The 27422-nt window shown below is 45.5% G+C and overlaps 1 protein-coding gene across 1 annotated transcript in view; it reads left to right on the forward strand.

The window, feature by feature from the left end:
* CRYBB3 (crystallin beta B3) overlaps positions 1-27422 on the forward strand; it is a 96133-nt gene that overhangs the window by 33997 nt on the left and 34714 nt on the right. The window lies entirely within an intron of this gene.

Raw genomic sequence — 27422 nt, forward strand, 5'->3', positions numbered from 1 at the left:
TGCGTTTGAATCTGTATTGTTTCACCCTAGTGATGTATGTTCTGTGCATCATTTTTAATGGAACCAGTTAGAATTCATATCTTATTGGCATCTCTCTAGTGTGCAGCAAAGCCTTTGTCTGGAATTTAGATTAAATAGTTCCTTTTCAGAGTTGTTTATCAATATATGTTAAAAATGTGAGGTCACTTTTAATTAAAACATTTTTTTTAATGTATTGAGTTTTCCAAGATAAAACAAGGCAGATGTCAAAAAAGAGTGCATTCGTATACATATCAGATTTCCCAAAACATTCAAAGGGTTCACTATGAAAGTCAGAGTGAAAGATATTGTGCCTGTCAGAACTTGAGGGGATAGGGAAAGAGGGGAGGGAGAGGGGGTTGGCCACTCAGCAGTGAGAGAAGAAATGGAAGACACGGAGCCCTCATCTGCAATGGTCTCGCTATCTCATCAGCTTTTGATCTCAGTTATGCTTCTAGGGGAGACCAAATGTCCTTGGGTCGGGCACGTAGTGGCATCAATTTTCAATATGCAGACAGCTGTTCCTGGCAATAAGCTGCGTCGCATAGGCAATCCTCCCTTTTTAGGTCTCGCCTACGCAGCGCGCATGCGCTGCTTAGACAAAAAGACCTTTTCCCATCGCCATGGCTTTTCAGCCAAACACGTGCACCTGTCCCATTGCCTTTAATAGCAACGCGTGCACGTGAGGCGACTTACTTGAGGGAGCGAGCGCCACCACATGGTAGCAATTATCGCTCTCGCAAGTAAATCGGGCAGGCCCCCCTCCTCCCCCTGCTTCTAGTGCATGTGCCCGCACACAGAACTCCAGGGCTTGTTTTCTTTTTTTTAACTTTAAGCGCGAGTGCATCCAATGCTTATTATGCCAGGGGACCACTGTGTGAGCCGCCCTCTACATTAAGATGTGTTTTCGTTAGTCCCGGTTCGCTAAGCAGAGCCCGCATCCCTTCTCAGCAGCCGAGCTCCAGCCGTACAACAGGACTAGGGAGACGTGAGGCCACCACATGCCGCTGCCTTTCCTCCTCCTCCTGCTCGTCTGGCTCAGTGGGTGTGGCTGTCTCAGCGACCATCACTCCCCTCCTTCGCCCATGGCAGAGAAGTCGCCGGGGACTGGGGCCCCGCAATCCCTGGAGCCACTGCCAAGGTCTAAGAGAAGCTGGGTTTGGAACCAGTTCTTTGTGATCGAGGAGTACGCTGGCCCAGAACCCGTCCTCATAGGCACGGTAAGCTTCCACAAGGAACCCCGCAGTCTGGCCGCATTAACTTAAAGCTGCATGGATCTTTACGGCTTGACAGGTGGGGCCATGTCAATGCTGGCCAAGTTAGCCACACAACCAAAAGTTTCACCAGACTCTTAACTAAATCACACCTTACTTTTATGTCTATATTTATTTGTGTGACATATGATGTGCACGTTTTGTAGTGATTAGCCTCAGGGCGGGTCTTTGCTGTCAGACCATTCGCTATTCATTTCATCTTCATCTGAAGCTCTGGGGGTTTGTGGTTCTCCTGAAGGAGAAGCGCATCCGGAGGAATCCTATATTTGTGAGCAAGATCCTGCACAACCTGCAGGCTTATGCAGAGAAGCGTCTCCTGCCCCTGCCTATGTGCCTTGAGGAAGATGTAGGTTTGTTTGGTGGAGCAGCAGTTGACGTAGTGAGACATGCTGCCACAAGGATTAGGAAGGACTGCTCCTGTGAGGTTAAGATGTTTGGGATTCAATGTGATTTTCATTGGGAGGGTTCTTTTAACACTGGATTTAAGGGGTTTGCTTTTTGTCCATGGCAGTTATGTGCCTGGCCGCCATGCGTTAGATTACCTGAACTCTATCGAGTTGTAATTTTCGGAGGCCGGTGTAGAGCATTGTGGTGTAGTGGTGTAGTCAGGCTTAGCATTAACTAGAATTGATTCATGTGTTCCTGTATTCTATATTAATGTGTTCTGGTGTTAGCTATGGAGTGCCCATAGTCCACAATATAGGTCTTTCCCTAGGCTTTCTTTGAGGACTATGTGATTGAAGAAAGTGAAGGGTTGGAAGAGCAAGAGAGTGTTCGAGAGGATCATATGTCAGGAAATGAGAGGAAGCCAAGAAAACGTCTAAATTTAATTTAAGACTACATTTTACAAGAAATCATTCTTCCAAGTTGTACAGGCCTATGTGCTACAGCAAAGGATCTTCAAAGCCGAAAGCAGGTAGATCTGAATATCATTGGATAATGTGTCTGAGGTGTATTGGCATTCTTAGCAGGAAGGTTGTGGGTAGTATGGATGTGAAGTCCTCACGATCTTGTCTTACTCTGTTCTTCGGGGCTGCCAGCACAGTATTACGGTTTAAGGTAACTTGAGAGTTCTTTCGTTCGCTATAAATCCGGAATGGCGCTTCCTGGTGGAGAGGCATGTGCAGTCGGCCGAACATGGGCAGCCCGGACGCAGCCGTCTGACAGCTGACTCTGTGCCTCTTGCGCCAATTCAAGTGGTGAAATGTTGCTTCAGGCATGCTGCACTATACGATTAGGCCTGACGCAGTGGCTTTCGTCACTTCCGGGTCTCTGTTTGCAGCTGCCGCTAAACAGATTCAGAAAAGGGGGTGGTGATGAACAGAGTGTCTGAATTAAGCAGACCACTCTTACCCAGTCCAAAGATCAGGGCTTGATCCATCACCGTTATTTATCTCACTGCACCATCCCAGCTCAGAACCTGGCTATATGCAAATCAGTCTGTCCCTAGCCCAGTGCATCATGGGAACAGGGCAGACTAAACTACCAAGCCAATTCTTCACCAGAAAGGAGACAAGCTACCGGGGACCGGTTTCTGGCATTTCAGCCGTCTTCGGCCCGGCTTGCTTGAATCCTGATGGTGCAGTGAGAAAGGGACTCATGTCTGAGTATACCCTGCCACACCTATAGTGGCCAAAACGATTCAGAAAAGGGGGTGGTGATGAACAGAGTGTCTGAATTAAGCAGACCACTCTTACCCAGTCCAAAGATCAGGGCTTGATCCATCACCGTTATTTATCTCACTGCACCATCCCAGCTCAGAACCTGGCTATATGCAAATCAGTCTGTCCCTAGCCCAGTGCATCATGGGAACAGGGCAGACTAAACTACCAAGCCAATTCTTCACCAGAAAGGAGACAAGCTACCGGGGACCGGTTTCTGGCATTTCAGCCGTCTTCGGCCCGGCTTGCTTGAATCCTGATGGTGCAGTGAGAAAGGGACTCATGTCTGAGTATACCCTGCCACACCTATAGTGGCCAAAACGATTCAGAAAAGGGGGTGGTGATGAACAGAGTGTCTGAATTAAGCAGACCACTATTACCCAGTCCAAAGATCAGGGCTTGATCCATTACCGTTATTTATCTCACTGCACCATCCCAGCTCAGAACCTGGCTATATGCAAATCAGTCTGTCCCTGGCCCAGTGCATCATGGGAACAAGGCAGACTAAACTACCAAGCCAATTCTTCACCAGAAAGGAGACAATCTACCGGGGACTGGTTTCTGGCATTTCAGCCGTCTTCGGCCCGGCTTGCTTGAATCCTGATGGTGCAGTGAGAAAGGGACTCATGTCTGAGTATACCCTGCCACACCTATAGTGGCCAAAACGATTCAGAAAAGGGGGTGGTGATGAACAGAGTGTCTGAATTAAGCAGACCACTCTTACCCAGTCCAAAGATCAGGGCTTGATCCAACACCGTTATTTATCTCACTGCACCATCCCAGCTCAAAACCTGGCTATATGCAAATCAGTCTGTCCCTGGCCCAGTGCATCATGGGAACAGGGCAGACTAAACTACCAAGCCAATTCTTCACCAGAAAGGAGACAAACTACCGGGGACCGGTTTCTGGCATTTCAGCCGTCTTCGGCCCGGCTTGCTTGAATCCTGATGGTGCAGTGAGAATGGGACTCATGTCTGAGTATACCCTGCCACACCTATAGTGGCCAAAACGATTCAGAAAAGGGGGTGGTGATGAACAGAGTGTCTGAATTAAGCAGACCACTCTTACCCAGTCCAAAGATCAGGGCTTGATCCATCACCATTATTTATCTCACTGCACCATCCCAGCTCAGAACCTGGCTATTTGCAAATCAGTCTGTCCCTGGCCCAGTGCATCATGGGAACAGGGCAGACTAAACTACCAAGCCAATTCTTCACCAGAAAGGAGACAAGCTACGGGGGACCGGTTTCTGGCATTTCAGCCGTCTTCGGCCCGGCTTGCTTGAATCCTGATGGTGCAGTGAGAAAGGGACTCATGTCTGAGTATACCCTGCCACACCTATAGTGGCCAAAACGATTCAGAAAAGGGGGTGGTGATGAACAGAGTGTCTGAATTAAGCAGACCACTCTTACCCAGTCCAAAGATCAGGGCTTGATCCATCACCGTTATTTATCTCACTGCACCATCCCAGCTCAGAACCTGGCTATATGCAAATCAGTTTGTCCCTGGCCCAGTGCATCATGGGAACAGGGCAGACTAAACTACCAAGCCAATTCTTCACCAGAAAGGAGACAAGCTACCGGGGACCGGTTTCTGGCATTTCAGCCGTCTTCGGCCCGGCTTGCTTGAATCCTGATGGTGCAGTGAGAAAGGGACTCATGTCTGAGTATACCCTGCCACACCTATAGTGGCCAAAACGATTCAGAAAAGGGGGTGGTGATGAACAGAGTGTCTGAATTAAGCAGACCACTCTTACCCAGTCCAAAGATCAGGGCTTGATCCATCACCGTTATTTATCTCACTGCACCATCCCAGCTCCGAACCTAGCTATATGCAAATCAGTCTGTCCCTGGCCCAGTGCATCATGGGGACAGGGCAGACTAACCTACCAAGCCAATTCTTCACCAGAAAGGAGACAAGCTACCGGGGACCGGTTTCTGGCATTTCAGCCGTCTTCGGCTCGGCTTGCTTGAATCCTGATGGTGCAGTGAGAAAGGGACTCATGTCTGAGTATACCCTGCCACACCTATAGTGGCCAAAACGATTCAGAAAAGGGGGTAGTGATGAACAGAGTGTCTGAATTAAGCAGACCACTCTTACCCAGTCCAAAGATCAGGGCTTGATCCATCACCGTTATTTATCTCACTGCACCATCCCAGCTCAGAACCTGGCTATATGCAAATCAGTCTGTCCCTGGCCCAGTGCATCATGGGAACAGGGCAGACTAAACTACCAAGCCAATTCTTCACCAGAAAGGAGACAAGCTACCGGGGACCGGTTTCTGGCATTTCAGCCGTCTTCGGCCCGGCTTGCTTGAATCCTGATGGTGCAGTGAGAAAGGGACTCATGTCTGAGTATACCCTGCCACACCTATAGTGGCCAAAACGATTCAGAAAAGGGGGTGGTGATGAACAGAGTGTCTGAATTAAGCAGACCACTCTTACCCAGTCCAAAGATCAGGGCTTGATCCATCACCGTTATTTATCTCACTGCACCATCCCAGCTCAGAACCTGGCTATATGCAAATCAGTCTGTCCCTGGCCCAGTGCATCATGGGAACAGGGCAGACTAAACTACCAAGCCAATTCTTCACCGGAAAGGAGACAAGCTACCGGGGACCAGTTTCTGGCATTTCAGCCGTCTTCGGCCCGGCTTGCTTGAATCCTGATGGTGCAGTGAGAAAGGGACTCATGTCTGAGTATACCCTGCCACACCTATAGTGGCCAAAACGATTCAGAAAAGGGGGTGGTGATGAACAGAGTGTCTGAATTAAGCAGACCACTCTTACCCAGTCCAAAGATCAGGGCTTGATCCATCACCGTTATTTATCTCACTGCACCATCCCAGCTCAGAACCTGGCTATATGCAAATCAGTCTGTCCCTGGCCCAGTGCATCATGGGAACAGGGCAGACTAAACTACCAAGCCAATTCTTCACCAGAAAGGAGACAAGCTACCGGGGACCGGTTTCTGGCATTTCAGCCGTCTTCGGCCCGGCTTGCTTGAATCCTGATGGTGCAGTGAGAAAGGGACTCATGTCTGAGTATACCCTGCCACACCTATAGTGGCCAAAACGATTCAGAAAAGGGGGTGGTCATGAACAGAGTGTCTGAATTAAGCAGACCACTCTTACCCAGTCCAAAGATCAGGGCTTGATCCATCACCGTTATTTATCTCACTGCACCATCCCAGCTCCGAACCTGGCTATATGCAAATCAGTCTGTCCCTGGCCCAGTGCATCATGGGAACAGGGCAGACTAAACTACCAAGCCAATTCTTCACCAGAAAAGAGACAAGCTACCGGGGACCGGTTTCTGGCATTTCAGCCGTCTTCGGCCAGGCTTGCTTGAATCCTGATGGTGCAGTGAGAAAGGGACTCATGTCTGAGTATACCCTGCCACACCTATAGTGGCCAAAACGATTCAGAAAAGGGGGTGGTGATGAACAGAGTGTCTGAATTAAGCAGACCACTCTTACCCAGTCCAAAGATCAGGGCTTGATCCATCACCGTTATTTATCTCACTGCACCATCCCAGCTCAGAACCTGGCTATATGCAAATCAGTCTGTCCCTGGCCCAGTGCATCATGGGAACAGGGCAGACTAAACTACCAAGTCAATTCTTCACCAGAAAGGAGACAAGCTACCGGGGACCGGTTTCTGGCATTTCAGCCGTCTTCGGCCCGGCTTGCTTGAATCCTGATGGTGCAGTGAGAAAGGGACTCATGTCTGAGTATACCCTGCCACACCTATAGTGGCCAAAACGATTCAGAAAAGGGGGTGGTGATGAACAGAGTGTCTGAATTAAGCAGACCACTCTTACCCAGTCCAAAGATCAGGGCTTGATCCATCACCGTTATTTATCTCACTGCACGATCCCAGCTCCGAACCTGGCTATATGCAAATCAGTCTGTCCCTGGCCCAGTGCATCATGGGAACAGAGCAGACTAAACTACCAAGCCAATTCTTCACCAGAAAGGAGACAAGCTACCGGGGAACGGTTTCTGGCATTTCAGCCGTCTTCGGCCCGGCTTGCTTGAATCCTGATGGTGCAGTGAGAAAGGGACTCATGTCTGAGTATACCCTGCCACACCTATAGTGGCCAAAACGATTCAGAAAAGGGGGTGGTGATGAACAGAGTGTCTGAATTAAGCAGACCACTCTTACCCAGTCCAAAGATCAGGGCTTGATCCATCACCGTTATTTATCTCACTGCACCATCCCAGCTCAGAACCTGGCTATATGCAAATAAGTCTGTCCCTGGCCCAGTGCATCATGGAAACAGGGCAGACTAAACTACCAAGCCAATTCTTCACCAGAAAGGAGACAAGCTACCGGGGACCGGTTTCTGGCATTTCAGCCGTCTTCGGCCCGGCTTGCTTAAATCCTGATGGTGCAGTGAGAAAGAGACTCATGTCTGAGTATACCCTGCCACACCTATAGTGGCCAAAACAATTCAGAAAAGGGGGTGGTGATGAACAGAGTGTCTGAATTAAGCAGACCACTCTTACCCAGTCCAAAGATCAGGGCTTGATTCATCACCGTTATTTATCTCACTGCACCATCCCAGCTCAGAACCTGGCTATATGCAAATCAGTCTGTCCCTGGCCCAGTGCATCATGGGAGCAGGGCAGACTAAACTACCAAACCAATTCTTCACCAGAAAGGAGACAAGCTACCGGGGACCGGTTTCTGGCATTTCAGCCGTCTTCGGCCTGGCTTGCTTGAATCCTGATGGTGCAGTGAGAAAGGGACTCATGTCTGAGTATACCCTGCCACACCTATAGTGGCCAAAACAATTCAGAAAAGGGGGTGGTGATGAACAGAGTGTCTGAATTAAGCAGACCACTCTTACCCAGTCCAAAGATCAGGGCTTGATCCATCACCGTTATTTATCTCACTGCACCATCCCAGCTCAGAACCTGGCTATATGCAAATCAGTCTGTCCCTGGCCCAGTGCATCATGGGAACAGGGCAGACTAAACTACCAAGCCAATTCTTCACCAGAAAGGAGACAAGCTACGGGGGACCGGTTTCTGGCATTTCAGCCGTCTTCGGCCCGGCTTGCTTGAATCCTGATGGTGCAGTGAGAAAGGGACTCATGTCTGAGTATACCCTGCCACACCTATAGTGGCCAAAACGATTCAGAAAAGGGGGTGGTGATGAACAGAGTGTCTGAATTAAGCAGACCACTCTTACCCAGTCCAAAGATCAGGGCTTGATCCATCACCGTTATTTATCTCACTGCACCATCCCAGCTCAGAACCTGGCTATATGCAAATCAGTCTGTCCCTGGCCCAGTGCATCATGGGAACAGGGCAGACTAAACTACCAAGCCAATTCTTCACCAGAAAGGAGACAAGCTACCCGGGACCGGTTTCTGGCATTTCAGCCGTCTTCGGCCCGGCTTGCTTGAATCCTGATGGTGCAGTGAGAAAGGGACTCATGTCTGAGTATACCCTGCCACACCTATAGTGGCCAAAACGATTCAGAAAAGGGGGTGGTCATGAACAGAGTGTCTGAATTAAGCAGACCACTCTTACCCAGTCCAAAGATCAGGGCTTGATCCATCACCGTTATTTATCTCACTGCACCATCCCAGCTCCGAACCTGGCTATATGCAAATCAGTCTGTCCCTGGCCCAGTGCATCATGGGAACAGGGCAGACTAAACTACCAAGCCAATTCTTCACCAGAAAAGAGACAAGCTACCGGGGACCGGTTTCTGGCATTTCAGCCGTCTTCGGCCAGGCTTGCTTGAATCCTGATGGTGCAGTGAGAAAGGGACTCATGTCTGAGTATACCCTGCCACACCTATAGTGGCCAAAACGATTCAGAAAAGGGGGTGGTGATGAACAGAGTGTCTGAATTAAGCAGACCACTCTTACCCAGTCCAAAGATCAGGGCTTGATCCATCACCGTTATTTATCTCACTGCACCATCCCAGCTCAGAACCTGGCTATATGCAAATCAGTCTGTCTCTGGCCCAGTGCATCATGGGAACAGGGCAGACTAAACTACCAAGTCAATTCTTCACCAGAAAGGAGACAAGCTACCGGGGACCGGTTTCTGGCATTTCAGCCGTCTTCGGCCCGGCTTGCTTGAATCCTGATGGTGCAGTGAGAAAGGGACTCATGTCTGAGTATACCCTGCCACACCTATAGTGGCCAAAACGATTCAGAAAAGGGGGTGGTGATGAACAGAGTGTCTGAATTAAGCAGACCACTCTTACCCAGTCCAAAGATCAGGGCTTGATCCATCACCGTTATTTATCTCACTGCACGATCCCAGCTCCGAACCTGGCTATATGCAAATCAGTCTGTCCCTGGCCCAGTGCATCATGGGAACAGAGCAGACTAAACTACCAAGCCAATTCTTCACCAGAAAGGAGACAAGCTACCGGGGAACGGTTTCTGGCATTTCAGCCGTCTTCGGCCCGGCTTGCTTGAATCCTGATGGTGCAGTGAGAAAGGGACTCATGTCTGAGTATACCCTGCCACACCTATAGTGGCCAAAACGATTCAGAAAAGGGGGTGGTGATGAACAGAGTGTCTGAATTAAGCAGACCACTCTTACCCAGTCCAAAGATCAGGGCTTGATCCATCACCGTTATTTATCTCACTGCACCATCCCAGCTCAGAACCTGGCTATATGCAAATAAGTCTGTCCCTGGCCCAGTGCATCATGGAAACAGGGCAGACTAAACTACCAAGCCAATTCTTCACCAGAAAGGAGACAAGCTACCGGGGACCGGTTTCTGGCATTTCAGCCGTCTTCGGCCCGGCTTGCTTAAATCCTGATGGTGCAGTGAGAAAGAGACTCATGTCTGAGTATACCCTGCCACACCTATAGTGGCCAAAACAATTCAGAAAAGGGGGTGGTGATGAACAGAGTGCCTGAATTAAGCAGACCACTCTTACCCAGTCCAAAGATCAGGGCTTGATTCATCACCGTTATTTATCTCACTGCACCATCCCAGCTCAGAACCTGGCTATATGCAAATCAGTCTGTCCCTGGCCCAGTGCATCATGGGAGCAGGGCAGACTAAACTACCAAACCAATTCTTCACCAGAAAGGAGACAAGCTACCGGGGACCGGTTTCTGGCATTTCAGCCGTCTTCGGCCTGGCTTGCTTGAATCCTGATGGTGCAGTGAGAAAGGGACTCATGTCTGAGTATACCCTGCCACACCTATAGTGGCCAAAACAATTCAGAAAAGGGGGTGGTGATGAACAGAGTGTCTGAATTAAGCAGACCACTCTTACCCAGTCCAAAGATCAGGGCTTGATCCATCACCGTTATTTATCTCACTGCACCATCCCAGCTCAGAACCTGGCTATATGCAAATCAGTCTGTCCCTGGCCCAGTGCATCATGGGAACAGGGCAGACTAAACTACCAAGCCAATTCTTCACCAGAAAGGAGACAAGCTACGGGGGACCGGTTTCTGGCATTTCAGCCGTCTTCGGCCCGGCTTGCTTGAATCCTGATGGTGCAGTGAGAAAGGGACTCATGTCTGAGTATACCCTGCCACACCTATAGTGGCCAAAACGATTCAGAAAAGGGGGTGGTGATGAACAGAGTGTCTGAATTAAGCAGACCACTCTTACCCAGTCCAAAGATCAGGGCTTGATCCATCACCGTTATTTATCTCACTGCACCATCCCAGCTCAGAACCTGGCTATATGCAAATCAGTCTGTCCCTGGCCCAGTGCATCATGGGAACAGGGCAGACTAAACTACCAAGCCAATTCTTCACCAGAAAGGAGACAAGCTACCGGGGACCGGTTTCTGGCATTTCAGCCGTCTTCGGCCCGGCTTGCTTGAATCCTGATGGTGCAGTGAGAAAGGGACTCATGTCTGAGTATACCCTGCCACACCTATAGTGGCCAAAACGATTCAGAAAAGGGGGTGGTGATGAACAGAGTGTCTGAATTAAGCAGACCACTCTTACCCAGTCCAAAGATCAGGGCTTGATCCATCACCGTTATTTATCTCACTGCACCATCCCAGCTCAGAACCTGGCTATATGCAAATCAGTCTGTCCCTGGCCAAGTGCATCATGGGAGCAGGGCAGACTAAACTACCAAGCCAATTCTTCACCAGAAAGGAGACAAGCTACCGGGGACCGGTTTCTGGCATTTCAGCCGTCTTCGGCCCGGCTTGCTTGAATCCTGATGGTGCAGTGAGAAAGGGACTCATGTCTGAGTATACCCTGCCACACCTATAGTGGCCAAAACGATTCAGAAAAGGGGGTGGTGATGAACAGAGCTGTTTTCAGCGGTGCCCTAACCTGGCGGTAGTTTGACCCTCCCTGATTGTCTGGCTGCAGAGCACTTCAGAGTTGGGGCTTTTGACCAGAGTCTTCCCGCTGTGTTTCGTCTTTTTAAAGAACATGTGGCCCTAGTTGTGTTATGTAATGATGTCACCGCCTTGAAGAATGTTTTGTAATACATACATATGATTCACATAACTCGCACGAATAACATTTTATGCGACAATACAACACAATATTGAAAGTGTCCTTGTGTAAAGCAACTGCTGCTCATGTAAAGCTCTCCCATACAGTTGGGTCGAGTTTGCGCTATATAAATCTGCAACAACAAAAAATATATATTTCAGTCAATGTGTTATGTAGAAAAACATACTCTGGTAACGTGCCTTAAGGCCCCACATTGTTATTGTGGGGTTCTGGTGCCAAGTAGGTTGGTATAATGTCACTTGAACACCGAAAGGACATTTTAGGTATGGGGTTACCCACAGGGGCGGCTCCTCCATTAAGGCGGAGGAGTGTCGCCTCACTGCTTTCTCGTAGTGCGAGTAGCAGAAACATAAAATGGTAAAACGACCATTTTATGTTTCTGCTTCTTGCATTGCGAGAAACCAGAAGGGTTTGGTTGGGGGCCGGCAGGTGGATGGGTCTGCTCTAGGTCACCAGCAAACATCCTTTGTGAAGCCTTAGTGTAAAAAGTACAGGACACAATACACAACGAAATAGCAACTTACTAAAAGTAAACACAGCAACAAATACCCGGAAGGAGACTATTTTTAAACCATGTCAAACCTGTACTTATATACACACATCATTTGAAGTACTATGTCTCACTCACTATCTCTCCCACTCAGTCTCACTCGCTAACTCTACCAACCTCTATATCACTAATTAAATAACTCTAGCGCACTCAATAACTAACTACATATTCCACTCTCTCACAATAACTAACTAGATCTCACACTCACTTTAAATAACTGACTAACTCTCCCACTCACTCAAACCAAATAACTCTCCCAAACTATATCACAAACTAACACACCCACTCTCTCTCAATAACTAACTCTAAAACTCTCTATCGCTAAATAAATAACTCACAGACTCTCACTAACAAACTGTCTAACCCTCAATAACAAAATAGGCCTCCAAAACTCTATCACTAACTCTTAAACGTTATCTCACTAACTCTCACACTCTATCACACTACCTAACTCTACTACTATATCTCACTAACTCAACCCAAAAGCGAGACCTATTGGCTATGCCAATGCTTGTTGGAGTGGGCCGTCAGCCCCAGTGCATCGCAACACTAAGCTATGCTAATACTAATAGCATCGCTATTAATCTGCGGGACCGGGGCGAAATATCTGTGACATAGCCCAGTAGTGCAAAGCGTAGTGCACACTCACTCACACACTTAGCAATTCTCTTTATTGCATCGAAGGTCTCAGACCACAAGTGCTGTACACTGGGGTGGTTCCACACAAGTTGGAGAAAGTCTGCCACGGGCACCAAGCATCGCAGGTAGAGCGCATCCTCGAGTAGGCCCATTTTGTGTAATCGCACCAGTGTGTGGTATGTACGATATATTAATTTAAAATGTGGAAGGTGTAGTCTGTAATTGTGAGAGAGTTCCAGATTTAGCTCAGCAGTATCTCCACTGATCATCAGTAAAAGTAAGAGCCAGATCCATTTACCATTCCTGTCTAGCGCAAGTGATGCACGCCGGCGAGATCCCCTGCATTTCAGCATACAGTCTAGTTAGTAGCAGTAGAATAGCTTTTATTTCTGTTAAAAACCATAAAAAGCATTCAACCAACAATCATACAATGCAGCACAATGTAATATATGTAATCTAAATACATTTCTAATTTGTCATTTATACAATTGAAACATTATAAAAATAAAAACAAGTAATAAAATTGATCATCTATCTTTTAACATTTTAAGCCCTTTCCCTTGTATACTAAATGTACAGGAAAAATACATCTAATGAGACTAAAAACTATAGGCTGAGACGTATCTCTTTTTAAAATTCTTGACGCTTCCAAAAATGTCCTAGTCCCCATATTATTACAGATTAGTTTAATCCATTTGTTTGCTTGGGGATAGCATAGACTGGACAAAAAAATAGCATATGTGAAAGATTTTCTACAGTGTTTAAAGTGCATAATGTGCAATAAATCTCCCCTACATCAGCTGGACCACATGACCATTTAGATGCATTTGATTTAATTTGAAGAACATTGAAGCAGAACTTCGTATACAGTGATCATTGTGGTTGTACTTCGTCCTGGTAGGGTTCTAGGGCAGGAAACAGTATAGCACAAAAGAACTGTGTAGTCAGCTATCCTACACTGGAGCTACAGTGGAGCATATTTAATATGTACTCCCATTATGAATGTTTCTGAACTTTCTTTGAATGGATTGTTAATGAATTGGGAGCATCCCATAAACAACCCACTTGGGTCATGCGCACTTTGACACGCGTTTTGAGCACGCGCTAACACGTCATCATGTGCTTACACATTACGTGCCGCCATCTTGGATGTTGTCAATCTCCATGACAACGGCAGCATGAAGTTTTATCGAGCCGCATCTGAAAAGGATATCCTTACCGCTCTTGCCATAAAATTACCGCTATAGGTTTACTGCTTTTGCCTTCATGAAGACTCTAACGTTGAAGATGGGGCCTACACAATCAAATTACCTTATCTAATACAATTTTTATTACACCAAAATTTTGCTCTCAACCTTTTTGGTGTCAGTTTGTTGTTCTTTTTGTTCTTTCAAAACAATTTTGCAATATACACTGAAACCTTGGCTGCCACTTTAATGAATCAGCCCCCTCCATTCCTTTGTGAAAAAGGTGAACCGCTGTTGCCTTGGAAGAGATGAAAATTATTGTTTGATTCAAGAGATGGAAATTATTGTTTGATTCTTATTTGGTTGCTATCGGGGGTGAGAACTTTTCTGCTCATATAAAACAAGCCAATCTGCTTCACAACCTCGGAATAGAGGCACGCAACATTATGAGAGCATTGATGTAAACCCTGTAGGTGAAGGTAATGGCGAGCCATCTGTTGTGTTTGAAATGTCCACACAAATGTTAGAGATGTATTTTGGGCAATGTATTAATGTTATTTTGGAGAGGCACACATTCTTCATGAGAATCCAGGAACCCAATGAGAAGGTTGGCAACTACATAGCTTCTCTAAAGACACTTGCACAAACTTGTGAGTTTGGTGACCTCACTGATTTGTTGATACATGATCAACTACTCAGGTGCACCAACAGTAATAGGGTGCAAGAAAAACTCATATCTAAAAATCTGTCACTCAAAGAAGCTATAGCCATCGTAGAAAGGATGGAAAACTCCTCTGGTTGGGTCAAAGAGATGATAGCCAATAAAACAACATCTGATGATACTCACACCCCCAGTTGCATTCATGAATTGACCCATAGGGAAACGCCTCAAGATTTTGTTGACAGTGTTTCGAAGGTTGTACGTGGAACCAAGCCCAAACCCTCCACGGACTTTTCAAGGATGAAATGTTACAGATGTGGTAGCAACAATCACTCTTCTAACTACCCTCACTGCTACGCGAGAAACACAACATGCCACAAGTGTGGAATCAAGGGCCACTATGCTAGAGTATGCAAGTCTGGTGGCAGGGTACGCACAGTGGAGAATATGTGCGAGAACGTTGAGACCAATGTCACATCTAGAACCACCATGCTAAGTGTAAGAGGTGATGGCATGGTAGATGCAGATCTCATCAGCATGCATGAATGTGAAGTGGTAATTGGAGACAAGTTGTTTGTGGTTCTGGCAGACTCTGGATCTCCGTTTACCATGTTGGGCAATGAACTTTGGGACAAGACTTTTCCTGAAACACAACTTTTTGTGACAGACATTAGCCCTGTCAGTTATGGTGGCTCACACAGTGATGTAATAGGATATGCCATCATGAAGATTAATTTCAAAGGGAGGGAGACTATTGGAAAGATCTATGTTGCCAAGCGGGTGACAACCTCCTTGGGTGGAGACATCAGAGAGACTTGGGAACACTTTTCAACTCGAATGCTCATCATCCTTCAGAGCAAGTCATGTTAGATGACCACAATACCACCTCAAACACATTTTTTGAAGAATTTCCCCAAGTTTTGTCTGACAATCTTGGTTTGCTGAAGGATTTCGAACACCGCATTGTACTTAAGCAAAAGGCTGTACCCGTGGTGCACAAAATTAGGAAGGTCCCCATCATGATGCTAGAAACCCTGAGGTGTGAACTAAAGAGGCTAGTGACTCTGGGTATAATTGAGGAAATTGAGTCCTCTGAATGGTTGGCCCCAGTGGGTTGGGCCCCAAAGGATGGAGGAAAGAGTATTAAGATGTGTGTTGATTTGAGAAGTCTGAACAAGCAGATATGGGTGGATCATCAACCACTTCCTAATATCACTGAGTCAATCAGTATGCTTGGTAGTGCAAGGGTTTTCAGTGTGTTTGACTTATCTTCAGCCTACCAACAAGTATTTATTTATTTATTTATTTATTTTGAAAGTTTTATATAGCGCGGACAAGATCCTTGCAGATATCAGAGCGCTTTACAAAGAAAATTATATGGACATGGTTAAACAGATAAATCAATAGGTCAATTAGTACAAGTAGGTGGCAACTAAGCCCAGCATGAGTACAAAGTAGTACAAATAGGTGGCTACCAGGCCAAACATGTGAGTAATAGAACAGTTAATACAAAATCAAAAGGTTCAAACAAGTAGTATAGATCGGTGCAGAGTACTAACAGTGATCCAGATAGTAGTTCAGGTGTATTTATACCTCCATCCAGACTCCAAACATCTTACATCTTTCGTGACACCACTGGGTGCTTTCCGTTTCATCAGGATGCCATTTGGGTTAACCTCAGCAGCTGCCTGTTTTCAGCGCATCATGAAAGTGATCCTGGTAGATATCCCTAATATCATGTTCTTCCAGGACGACATCCTAGTTTATGGGAAGGATGACTCTGAACATGACAGTATTTTGAGACTTACTCTGCACAGGTTAGCTGACAAAGGCTTAACCGCGAATCGCTGAAAGTGTAGGATTAGTGTGTCTTCTCATATCTGGAGAGGGCGTCCAACCGAAGCTGGACCTGGCAAAAAGTATTGTGGATGCTCCAGCACCAACTGACAAAGAGCAAGCGAGGTCTTTCCTTGGCCTCGCTGAGTTCTATTCCAAATTTATTCAAGGTTTCGCCTCCACTGTTAAGCCCATCAGAGCTCTTCTAAGGAAAGGAACACACTTTGCCTGGTCACCTGAGTGTATTGCAGCTTTCGCTGCCATCAAGCAAACAATAGGGAAGAGTCCAACCCTTTGTCACGTTGACTCGAAAAAGAAAACTTTCCTAAACACTGATGTCAGCTTATGTGATCTTTGGGGCTGTGCTTTTTCAAATTGTTGGTGGTGAAGAGAAAGTTGTTGCGGTCGCCTCAAGAGCACTGAAGAAGCCTGAGCAACAATATTCATGCATTGATAGGGAAGCTTTAGCCATAGTATGGGTGGTAAAGCAATTTAAGTTTTACTTGTGGGGATTCCCTTCTTAATAAGGTCAGACCACTGTCCTTTGATTCAAGTGTTCTCTTGTGCAGAAAGTGAGAGACTTACTCCAAGACTGAAATGATGGTGCGAAGAGTAAGAATAGTACAATTTTCAGGTGCAATATCTCCCTGGTTCTGCCACAGAGGTGCATATTGTTTATCAAGATTGCCTATTGAGTGTTGTGGAGATGCACCAGACTCTGATACTGTTATTGTTTATTGGGCCAATGAATCTTCCATTCAAGAATTTGAGTGGGAACATGCTTTGGTAGAAGATCTGTTACTTCCTGTTGTGACACGTTTTGCCATTGAGGGTTGGCCTACCAACAAAGGAATGGACTCTGACCTATTGCCCTTTTTGTCCATCAGAAATAAACTTACGCTTTGCCAGGGCCAACTCATACGTGGTGAAAGAGTTGTGCCTCCTGAAGCCATTAGGTCCAAGCTCATAAATCTGGCTCATGAGGGACACCTAGGGAGAAACCTCACAACGTCATGCCTCTGTGAAAGGAACTGGTGGCTGAAAATGGATGGCCAGGTTGAAAAGGTGATCAAAGAGTGCTGTCAGTGTGCTTCCATTGACAAATCCCGAGTCACCAACACTGCTCCATTGTCACCTGTTGAGGTCCAGCGAGAACCTTGGGTCAAGCTTTGTTTGGACCTCATGGGGCCTTTTGAGTTACTTAATCCTACAGAGAGATTTGTAATTCTCTTGGTGGATTACTCTTCCAAGTGGGTCTCCGCCAAATGTGTAAGTTCTGTCAGTACCAGGGTGGTTATTGACTTTCTTAAGGGTGATTTTGCTAGTGAGGGCATTCCCAGACTCCCTATTACAGATAATAGGGTGCAGTTTGTCTCTCAAGTGATGCATGAACTTTTGAGAGATTATGGCATCATTCATCAAAGAACTGCGCTCTATGCACCAAAAGCCAATGGGCTTGCGGAGCACATGAATAGAGTAGTCAAGCCATGTGTGCAGAGGGCAATTGAAATGAGGGTTCCCCTCAAGGGTGTTCTAAGGGACACTTGGTGGGCACATCGCACTGCTGTCAACACCATCTTGCTTAAATCTCCTTTTCAAGTGTTACGTGGGAGGGTTGCATTATCCAAACTCAATCCTGGTTGGTTACCTCTCATTGAAGGTCCTATTATACATGAGGAGGAGGTTAGTGATAAGATCAAATCCTACCAAAATAGGTACAAAGAGAGATTTGATTTCAAAAAGTCAACCAAAACCACGACATGGAAGGTTGGTGACTGGGTACTTATCAAGAGACCACGGTGGCATAGAAGGGTGTCACTGAATTCATGGGCCCGTTTGTCATTACTTCTGTCAATAAGAATGTAGTTACAGTTCATAAGGGTGGAGTGTCTTGTCTTGCAAAGTTCCATGGTAACAATTCTAAATTTCCTCTATGCCCAAAGGTCTCACCAGGTACAAGTTTGCCCATGTCTAGTTTCTCTTCCTTTTCTCCAAGGTCTTGCTGTTTTCCTAAGAGTTATGAGGATTATGAAATGTATTGATTTTTCTTGTCATGTTTTTGAACTGTGTTTGTACCATGTTATGACGACGTTTTTCTTCTTCTCTTCTCTCTCTAAGTCTCTTCTAATTCTTCCTTTTTCTTCTGTTTTTCCATGTGGAGGGGATGTGTTGTAATGATTCAAAGAGGCTGCATGTCTTTGTCTGTTCTGTTTCCATGGTAGCGTCTCGTGTGAGACAGTTATACCTAGAGAACTGACAAGACAGCAGCTGGAGTTGGTGGCTGATCATTGATAGAAAATAAAACTATCTAAACTTACCAGAGTGTCTCTTCATAACACACTATTTCAGCTCATCTCCATGTTTGAGGTATTGGGTCCTCTGCTGCCAACGCGTTACAGAGTAAGTTTACATAAGGTACCTATACCGCCTTGTTGTGTCTCAGAAGGTCACCTGGTATTTTGTCATGGCCTGGGACGTTCCCTGGCTTAACTGCTTCTATTGCTACCCTTGTCTCATCTGTGATAGTTCCAGGCGTTTACAGAGGACTTAGCCCATATTTGATTTATGAAGGGTTAATCGGCAAATGGTTTGCAGTGCCAGTCACCAATCTGTGCTGATTGGGGAATGTGAGCATTGTTTAAAGTACTTGGAACGTGGGGGAGGGGAGGGCACTAGGAAGTTGCATTAGATCCCAGAAGGGCAAGCTGCGGAGAAACAAGAGTGCCCTACGGATAGAGTGTACCCATATTCATTAATAGTAGATTCCGCAGCCGAGACCGGGTGCCTGCATTCTGTGTAAAGGGTAAGGAGGAATGATCAATGAAGGCCAGTGATGGGGAGAAAAAAACATTGAGTCACACAAGTCGTCTGAGGGTGCAGCATTTTCTTGCTCTGGCGCTATGTGTGCCATAAATCGCATGGGGTAAAGCCAATAATGCACAAACTGGCCGTGTGCCCAATAGTAATGAAGGTCCACATCTGGTGCACCCAGCCTGCCCTGCTCAAATGAAGTTTCAACACCTCCCAAACAATACTGGGTTGGTTACCCACCCATACAAGTGTCACAAGGTTGGGGCGGAGTCGTCTGCGTAACACCGATGTCAGTGGAAGTGGCAAATTTACAAACATATAGAGAAACTTGGGCAGTACTTCTATCTTGGTGATGGCAAGCCTACCAGTTTGGGATAGTGCCAGTTTGCGCAAGCTCTCCACTCTCCTCTGACCATGTCATGAAGTGGCTGTAGTTGTCCCTCCCAAGATTGTTGAGGTTCCTCATGAGCCATATCCCTAGTTATCTAACCTACTCTTTGATCCCACGGCCAAAAGAGGTGGCCTGGGGGTATTCTGGGATGAACTCAGCGGTCTGATCCATTAAGGGAAATAAGATAGATTCAGACCAGTTTATGTTGACTCCCGACAGCCACCCAAATCTTTTAAACTCATGGATTAACGGATCTAGATTATCTAGTGGGTTTCTCCCATATAAGGTCACATTGTCAGCATACATTGACACAAGGATCCATTGCTGTGTGAATCCTAGTCCTCTATGCGAGTGGTGTTGCCTCAGTTTTGTAGCAAGTGGCTCCGTAGCAATGGCAAATAATATCAACGATAACGGTAGAGTGAATAAATAGGGCCACTCTACGGAGTCAAATGGCATCAAGGAAAACCATGACGGCATCAAGGTCTGAGTTTATGGTGTGCACAACAGCAAAAAAGGTATGCAAATTATGAGCCGTTGATCAACCAGGCACAAATCCGGCTTGGTCTGGCCTGACAATGAGCGACAGAAGAGGTAGCAGTTTGAAAGCAATTAGCTTGGCAAGGATCTTATTGTCAAGGTTGATCATTGACAAGAGGTGTTAGGATTCACATGTTTGAGGGTTCTTGCCAAGCTTAAGTATTGTGACAATCAGGGCTTCTCGCAGGGAGGGGTGCAGGGCACCGACCCAAAGAGATTCCTTATACATAGCAAGGAGATGAGGTGCAAGTTTCTGAGCGTATTCTTTATAGCAGGCTGCAGTGAGGGCATCCAGCCCCAGGGCCTTGTCACCCAGTAGCGTATTGATGACTTGTATAATCTCTTCTGTCATGAACCGTTCATCTAGATATTTACCTGTGTCCATTTTCGAGCCAGAGCTGCAGCACCCAGTCTAGATAGTGACTAAGGCCTGGAGGGGTCTTGGGTTGTGTAGTGGCATAAAGGGACGTGAAGAAGGCCATAATTTTCCCCTGTACAGCAGTCTTGCAGGCATGATTATAATTCATGTTGTGTTGTAGTTAGTGTTATGGTCACTGGCCCAAGGCATGCATAGAATATTGACCTGTGTACATTGCTATCTGGAGTTGCGTTGAGGTGCAGCAAACAATTTGGTAGATGGAACTTACAGGTGAGGAATTACTTCACATAACTGGAAATGAAATTTCAAAATATCTGACTGCCATTTAATATTTGTAAACCTTCACAATCAAAACACAGTTTAATAGCAATTCTTCTAATATGGAACCAGCATTCCATTTATTGACAGAAAAAAGGCAGAGAGAAGTAAATGTATCTTACAGACAGGTAACATAGTAATTGACATCACTGAGCATGTAGATAGAGCCCCAGTCCCATTTTTACTGCAGTCTTTAAAACAACCTGATAGTAAAATGTCCTCTCACCGTCTTTGGTAGCAAGTCCAAATTCAGTTTATATGATTGCTTCTTTCTTCATGAAAGGCTTAGAGCACTCCAAGTGCATAAGCACTGTCCCGCCTCACACCCACATCCAAGTCTTTCTCTCAAAGGTTCTGGCTCCCAGGTAGAGTCTTGCACAATGTCCAACAGTAACATACAAAAAACTAGAACAGTGTCGTATTAACCAACACCTGAAAGAGCCTTCTTATTCTCACGCATTCTGATGGATGCGGAAGATGCAGAATCTGTGGTGCTAGCACTGAGAAGGGTTTACCTCCCAAATGTCCAATGTAACCAACCAGAGAGTGATACCAATGTTTCCAGGGTCATTCTGGCCACCGCACTCAACATGCTCACGAAGAGGTATGACATTTGGAGGTATCACGAGGCTACAAATCCTTGATGTCTGTAGTGCTACTATTGGGCAACATCTCCTCTTCCATTCAGTGAGTGTGACAGTGAGATACGACCCCATCCAGTTCTGGTCTCACTCCTCTCCTAAACTCCTTCCCTTGCTACTACAGCCCTCAGCATTCGATGACCTGAACATCTGGCCTGCACACTTCGCTCTTGAAGAGTTCAAGTCTGCTTGGTCCTGACTGCTGTCTTAGACTCTCATCTCTCACCCACACAAGGGCAAGTATCCAGCAGCCTCTTGGATCTTCAGGTCACCAGGATTGGCCTGCATTACACCTCCAACACTAGGAGCCTGCACCATGCATCAGAATTAAAGACATCCCCTGTCAACAAACCCACAGGTATCTGTACCATTCTTTCATGTGAACCCAGATTTTATGCATGCATCTGACATCCCATAGCTAACTAGATCATAGCTCAAAATGAAATGCCTACTGAAACCGCCTAACTGAGCCTAATACATACTTGTTCCATCCTTTAAACCAGTGCCATACCACAGAAAGAGAGTTGCATGTTCTATGACTTACTGGCCCTCGTGACCCTCCACTCTGCAAATGCCCCCAGCAAGCAGAACTTTCAAAGTCAGAGCAGTCACTATGTGCACATTTCACTCAATGAATAGGATGTACTTAGGCTTTCCTGTTATCGGTTTCTATTTTTGGTCAATTCTGGTGGTTTTTTTTCAGTGTTTTCAAGTGATTTCAATACCTTAAGAAAAAAGTGGTTATCAGTGTTTACACATTTTCGTGACATTTAAACCCCCCAGAAACAGTGTTTTTTCCGGTGTTTATGGACCATTTTGCTTTTATTATTGCTTGCTTTCTGCACTGATAGTGCATGGTGTATAGACAGTGCACGTACAATGTGTATGAGGTCCAAATATATTTTGCAAATCAAACTTACTGTAGTACATCATACAATACTTCTTCAGTGAGTCTCTGGTCATGTGCGCTCGCTCTTTCCTTCCCATGTAAGCTTTTTTTCCGTGAAAAGGCCCTATCAACATTGACACTTGAGACAGGCAATGCTAAAACAGCCAGTACATAAATTGCTAAGTCCGACCACTGACGTAGCTTTCCATACCAACTGGTGCACTTTAGGATGGTGATTCTCTGGGCAGGTTCTGCAACATTTGCATTGAACTGGAAGGTTATGCCCTCAGAGTTATTTAAGCGGTCAAAAATGAAGCAGCACTTTTGAAACTACAGCAAAAATTCCCATTTTCAAAAGGGATCTAGAATTTGTACCACAGTGAGGTTTCATTGACTTCAATTGCCATGGTTGGTGAAGGAACATTTCTACGCATTATTGCAAGCCATTTCTCATACATTGTAAATTAAAAGTTCCTAAATTGCTCTTCAACGTTGCTTTGCTTACCAAGTGGCAAGCATTCTAACATGGAACATGTTGCAGTGCCAAAGTCACTAAGTCACTATCGGCCAGCCTACTCTCAAGGAGATGTTTTATTTCTACACCAATTATGCTGAACACTTAGCAGACTAGGATGTGTTTATAGACTGTAGTTTTTTTTAATTATGTCCACTACCACAGTCATGTTTTCCTGTAAAATTCTAAGACTGCAGAAGAGCGTACTTTTTTCACATCACTATCAAAATGTGACCAACAATCCTCCCATTTCTTGCCTCTGGCATTATCACTCAGCAAATCCTCTGTAAACAGTTGCCACATGGATATTATAGTATTCACATCCCCTTGGACTGAGAACCATCAGCTAAGTGACCTAGTTGGGATGACTCTTTCTTTGATGCCACACAAAACACAAAATGAGAAATATTTGTGGTTTAATACCAGCGCATAACAAAACAGTGCACCAGAATGGACTAAAAAGTCAATAGAATTCTTCATTAACTCTGAAGATTGTAAAGGCTTTCAGCATATCATCTGACAAGTGGCAAGGACCTCTTACAGGGAAACACTTCAGCTCAGGTATCGATTTTGACAGGACATTACACAACTTTTTCATATACATAGCTGAATCACTGCAAATACAAGCAATATCTCTCCAATCTTTGTTGAACTTGGAAATAACCTTTTTGCAACAGCATTGCAAGTGACACTGTTTTCCAAAAGTCTGGTGTCATGTTTTCACCACTATACCAGATACTTGGTGATAGCATTCATTTCACATATACTTGTCATACATATACTATACCTTGCATTGAATGTTTAAAGCCGGATGTGTTGGCAATTCACCTACTATCAATACTGACTCACTAGAAACTGGGGGCTGATGTAGCAAGATTTTTTACACATTCCCTGTGGGTATATATGATGGCAAATATTAGGAAAGATTCTTATGAAACCAGTCATTTTACCTATCAGTGAAAAAATCAAACACAGCCAAAATATCAAATATGGTTTTGATATGTACTGATTCTCTACAGTTTGTAAAATAATTAAACAAGACCTAAAACATGCTTCTAAACCCTGCATCTTTGGACCAGAGACCACAAAACTGAAAAAGCAAAAGGAAGAAGAAACAATATTTTAGTGGCATCCCTAAACAACAAAACTCAAGCAGAATAATGTTAGCCCAGTCTTTCTTGCTGCTAGTTTGTATAACAAAGTTACATTGTATTGGCCCCTTCAGGGAAAAAAAAATACTATTTCACTTGCAAATTAATTGATTGCATTTTAATTATTTATGCTTGCAATTCAGAAACGTGACCTATTAGTCCTGCTGACACTCTGTTGTATATGCACGAGGGATTGTGAGCGGCAGCGCCTAGTGCCCACCTGGCACTAGGCATAGAAGCTCATTGGGAGACACAAGAGTGTCCTGTGGGCAATGGCTCCTTCAGACCCATGAGCTCTGCCACTACCAGAGTCATCATGAAACCTTTCTTACGTTCATTGCCAACACCCGTACAACCCATAAATCTCTCACTACCTCTGTCCCACAATACACCTCCAAAACTGCTCCCTCAACATCCAGCGTCCACGTTATGTATAGGCAGGCCACAAGCATTGCTGAAGTTGCGTCGCGCTTGCGACCCGACTCCAGCAATGCGCCACCCTTCTGATGGGAGATGCGTCACGCATCTGTTTATCCTTGCACCACAATGCGCCACATAGTGGATGCGGCGCATCAGTGGTGGCGCAAGGGTAAACTTGCAAGAAGCATCTAACCTGGGGCATCCCTGATGATTTGCAGGGATAAACCCAGTCATCATAAATCTGCCCCTCAGTTTCTACTACCAATTGTTCCTAATAAATCCCTGTTGTGTGCCTTGGAAGAGGTACTACAACTGGTTCCAGTAGGCCATAATGTTGTCTGACACAATTGTAGCAGAGAACCGACCACCAATACATCTCTGGACTTCTGGATCAATTTCCCCACAATCTTGCACATCCTGGTGTTGATGGTCATACCATATGCTCCAGCGATGAAAGCTTTGCCAAATAAGCATAGTTCCATTCCTAGAGGCCAAATGTTTTTATCTGTGAAATGGTAGGCTGACTGTAATAGAGAACATTAGAAATGATGTCGAACCATCTGGTCACTGTACAGCTCAGCGGTCTGTACTCAGATCTTAACCCGTTGGTCGCTCATGACGAGCTCAGCTTGTCATGAGGCATAGTGGAGCTGTGCCCATGATGAGCTAAGATCGTCATACCCACCGCGGAACGCCCTCGCGGGGATAATTCCCCTCCTGTGCTGGGGGTTCCATTGAGTGGGCGGAGTTGTGACACGCTCAGCTTGTCATGAGCACAGCTCCGCTGTGCAGCATGACGAGCTCAGCTCGTCACAAGCACTGCCGCGTGGCCCCCCTCCCCCACACCTCATGGGAATTAGCCCAGCAGGGAAGGGGTTAAAGGATAGAGTATTGTTTCTTTTTTTGTGATATCTGGAAAATTTTGAAACATAGCAGCTTTTGGAAAATGGGGTTGGTTATGGAGAACTTGCAGGTGCCTCTAATCATAGACGCAACTAGAGCCAATTTTCGGGGAGAGGGCTACTAAAACCTTCAGGGGAGTAGGGCTAATTCTTCCAGCAATAGGCACAGTGGAGATGCAGGGGATCTCAGAAGGGGTGAAAAAACAACAATGCCTTGTTAACAAGTAAAGGCATTGCATGCCTGTCTCTAATGCATTCTCAATGATGCATCAATGATTTTTTTGGGGAAGGAACTAGCACGATTTTGCTCCATGTTTGCATCACAAAAGTGAAGCAAGCCTGGCACAGTATGATGTATTTGGATTTACTTTCAATGCAAATCCTGATTTGTGTTGGAAAGTAGCCATACAGCAATGCAAAGTAGTGCTATGCGCCATTTTGTGCTACTTTACTTAAAAGAGGCTTTCTATTCGGGGCAGGCATGGGCATTCCCATACAACAAGCTATTGATTTTCACGCACAACTCGATCTACTATAAAAGGTAGACATGACTTTGTGCCAAAAATGAATGCCTCAGGCTGGCGTAAAGTTTGAGAAAAGTTTTCTTTTCTCAAAACGTTTTCAATTTTTCATTTGTGCTTCACTGTACGGCACACATACAAAGTGTGAAAAGTGTTGAACTTTGTCAAGGCATAGTATTTTGGACTGGAAAAATACATTTCCAGTACAAATTCTATGCTTGACATGACAGGGTTGTGTGTATCGACAAAAGGCAGCCTAAAGCGGGCCACCGGTGGGGAAGAGAGAAGCAGAACCATATCTTGGCAGATATGGGACTGTTTTCTCTCTCTCCCTTTCATGCAACCCAGCAACTTATATCTGTTTGAAAAAGGAGTAAATCTCCCCTGAATTTTAATTAATTTAACTATTTGCTCATCTTTAAAGCAGTAGGTGACTAATGCTTTAGCGACAGGCTGGAATAATTTGCAGAACATCACAAGCACCAAAACTAGTAGAGGTGAGCTCTATTGGCTTTTCCAGTGCTTGTTTAGGAATGGTGACCTGGATCCAATACGAGTCAGTAGCACCCTTGCTGACAGAGTGGTATTTTAGAAACAAAAAACGTGCCATTTTGCAAGGGTGAAAAGACAGCTCAACCGACACCAGCACTCGTGTCCTTTTCTAATGCTTGCAGCAGTCACGGGACAGCGCTTCAAGTTCCAAGGAAATAACGGAGGTCACATACTGCGGCTAACACTTGCCTGCAATGACCACACGTTGCTGCTTTCTTGGGCCCAGATGGGAAGTTTGAATTTTTGGATTATGGCTTGGTGGAGACTCGCTGAAGTTCCCATCAGCAGTTAGTTGTTTCAAAAGGAATGTATTTCATTCCGGGTAAAAGCCCAAATAAAGAACGTCTGCTCCTGCACTGGTGAACAAATCAAATTATCTACTGTGCCTAATAAAAAGTAAAGTAAATCTAGAAGATTAGCACAAGTAAATTATTTTTAATAAACACCAACTGGGTGACCCTAACCTAAAACAAATGTGAGTGTGGTTAGAGCTCCGTAAAAATGAAAAACCATGCTGGCAAAATGTTTGTACTTCGAAATCTGAAGACGCCAAAAAAAGCTTCATCTTTTAGTTACAATATACAGGTTAAGCAACAAAATTCAAACTAATACGGTAGTCAAAAATGGCTTTACAATATAAAGGCAGTCATTAAGTAATGTAAGGAACATCTACCCTGCTGTGCTATGTCTGTTCACGCTGTGTAGGGGACGCTCGTCTGTACTGTATGTATGTATTTTGTGCATGCAAAAAAGTGAGGGTTGCCCTGCTACTATTCACGATGCACGTACACTACAGCCTTAATGGATACAGGTGTGTTGACAGCTCTGTAATAAATAACAGCGCTATGCTGGCAAAGTGGACATTCTTCAAATGCTGACGAACAAAAGCAAGGGAAAACAAGCGTTAAGAGCGGCCGGCCAGGAAATTAAAAGTACGGCCGGCCTGCGTCCGGCCATGATTCAAGCATATCCGACGTGGTTTGATGAAGAACAAAGTAATTATTTTTAAAGGTAGGGATAGCAAGTGACTTCGATTGGCAGTTTGAGTGTATGCAGAGGCGTCTTGTGACGGAAGCCGGATGGGGGCGGGA

Source organism: Lissotriton vulgaris, chromosome 11, assembly GCF_964263255.1.
Source record: "Lissotriton vulgaris chromosome 11, aLisVul1.2, whole genome shotgun sequence".
In the NCBI taxonomy this organism is placed as follows: Eukaryota; Metazoa; Chordata; class Amphibia; order Caudata; family Salamandridae; genus Lissotriton; species Lissotriton vulgaris.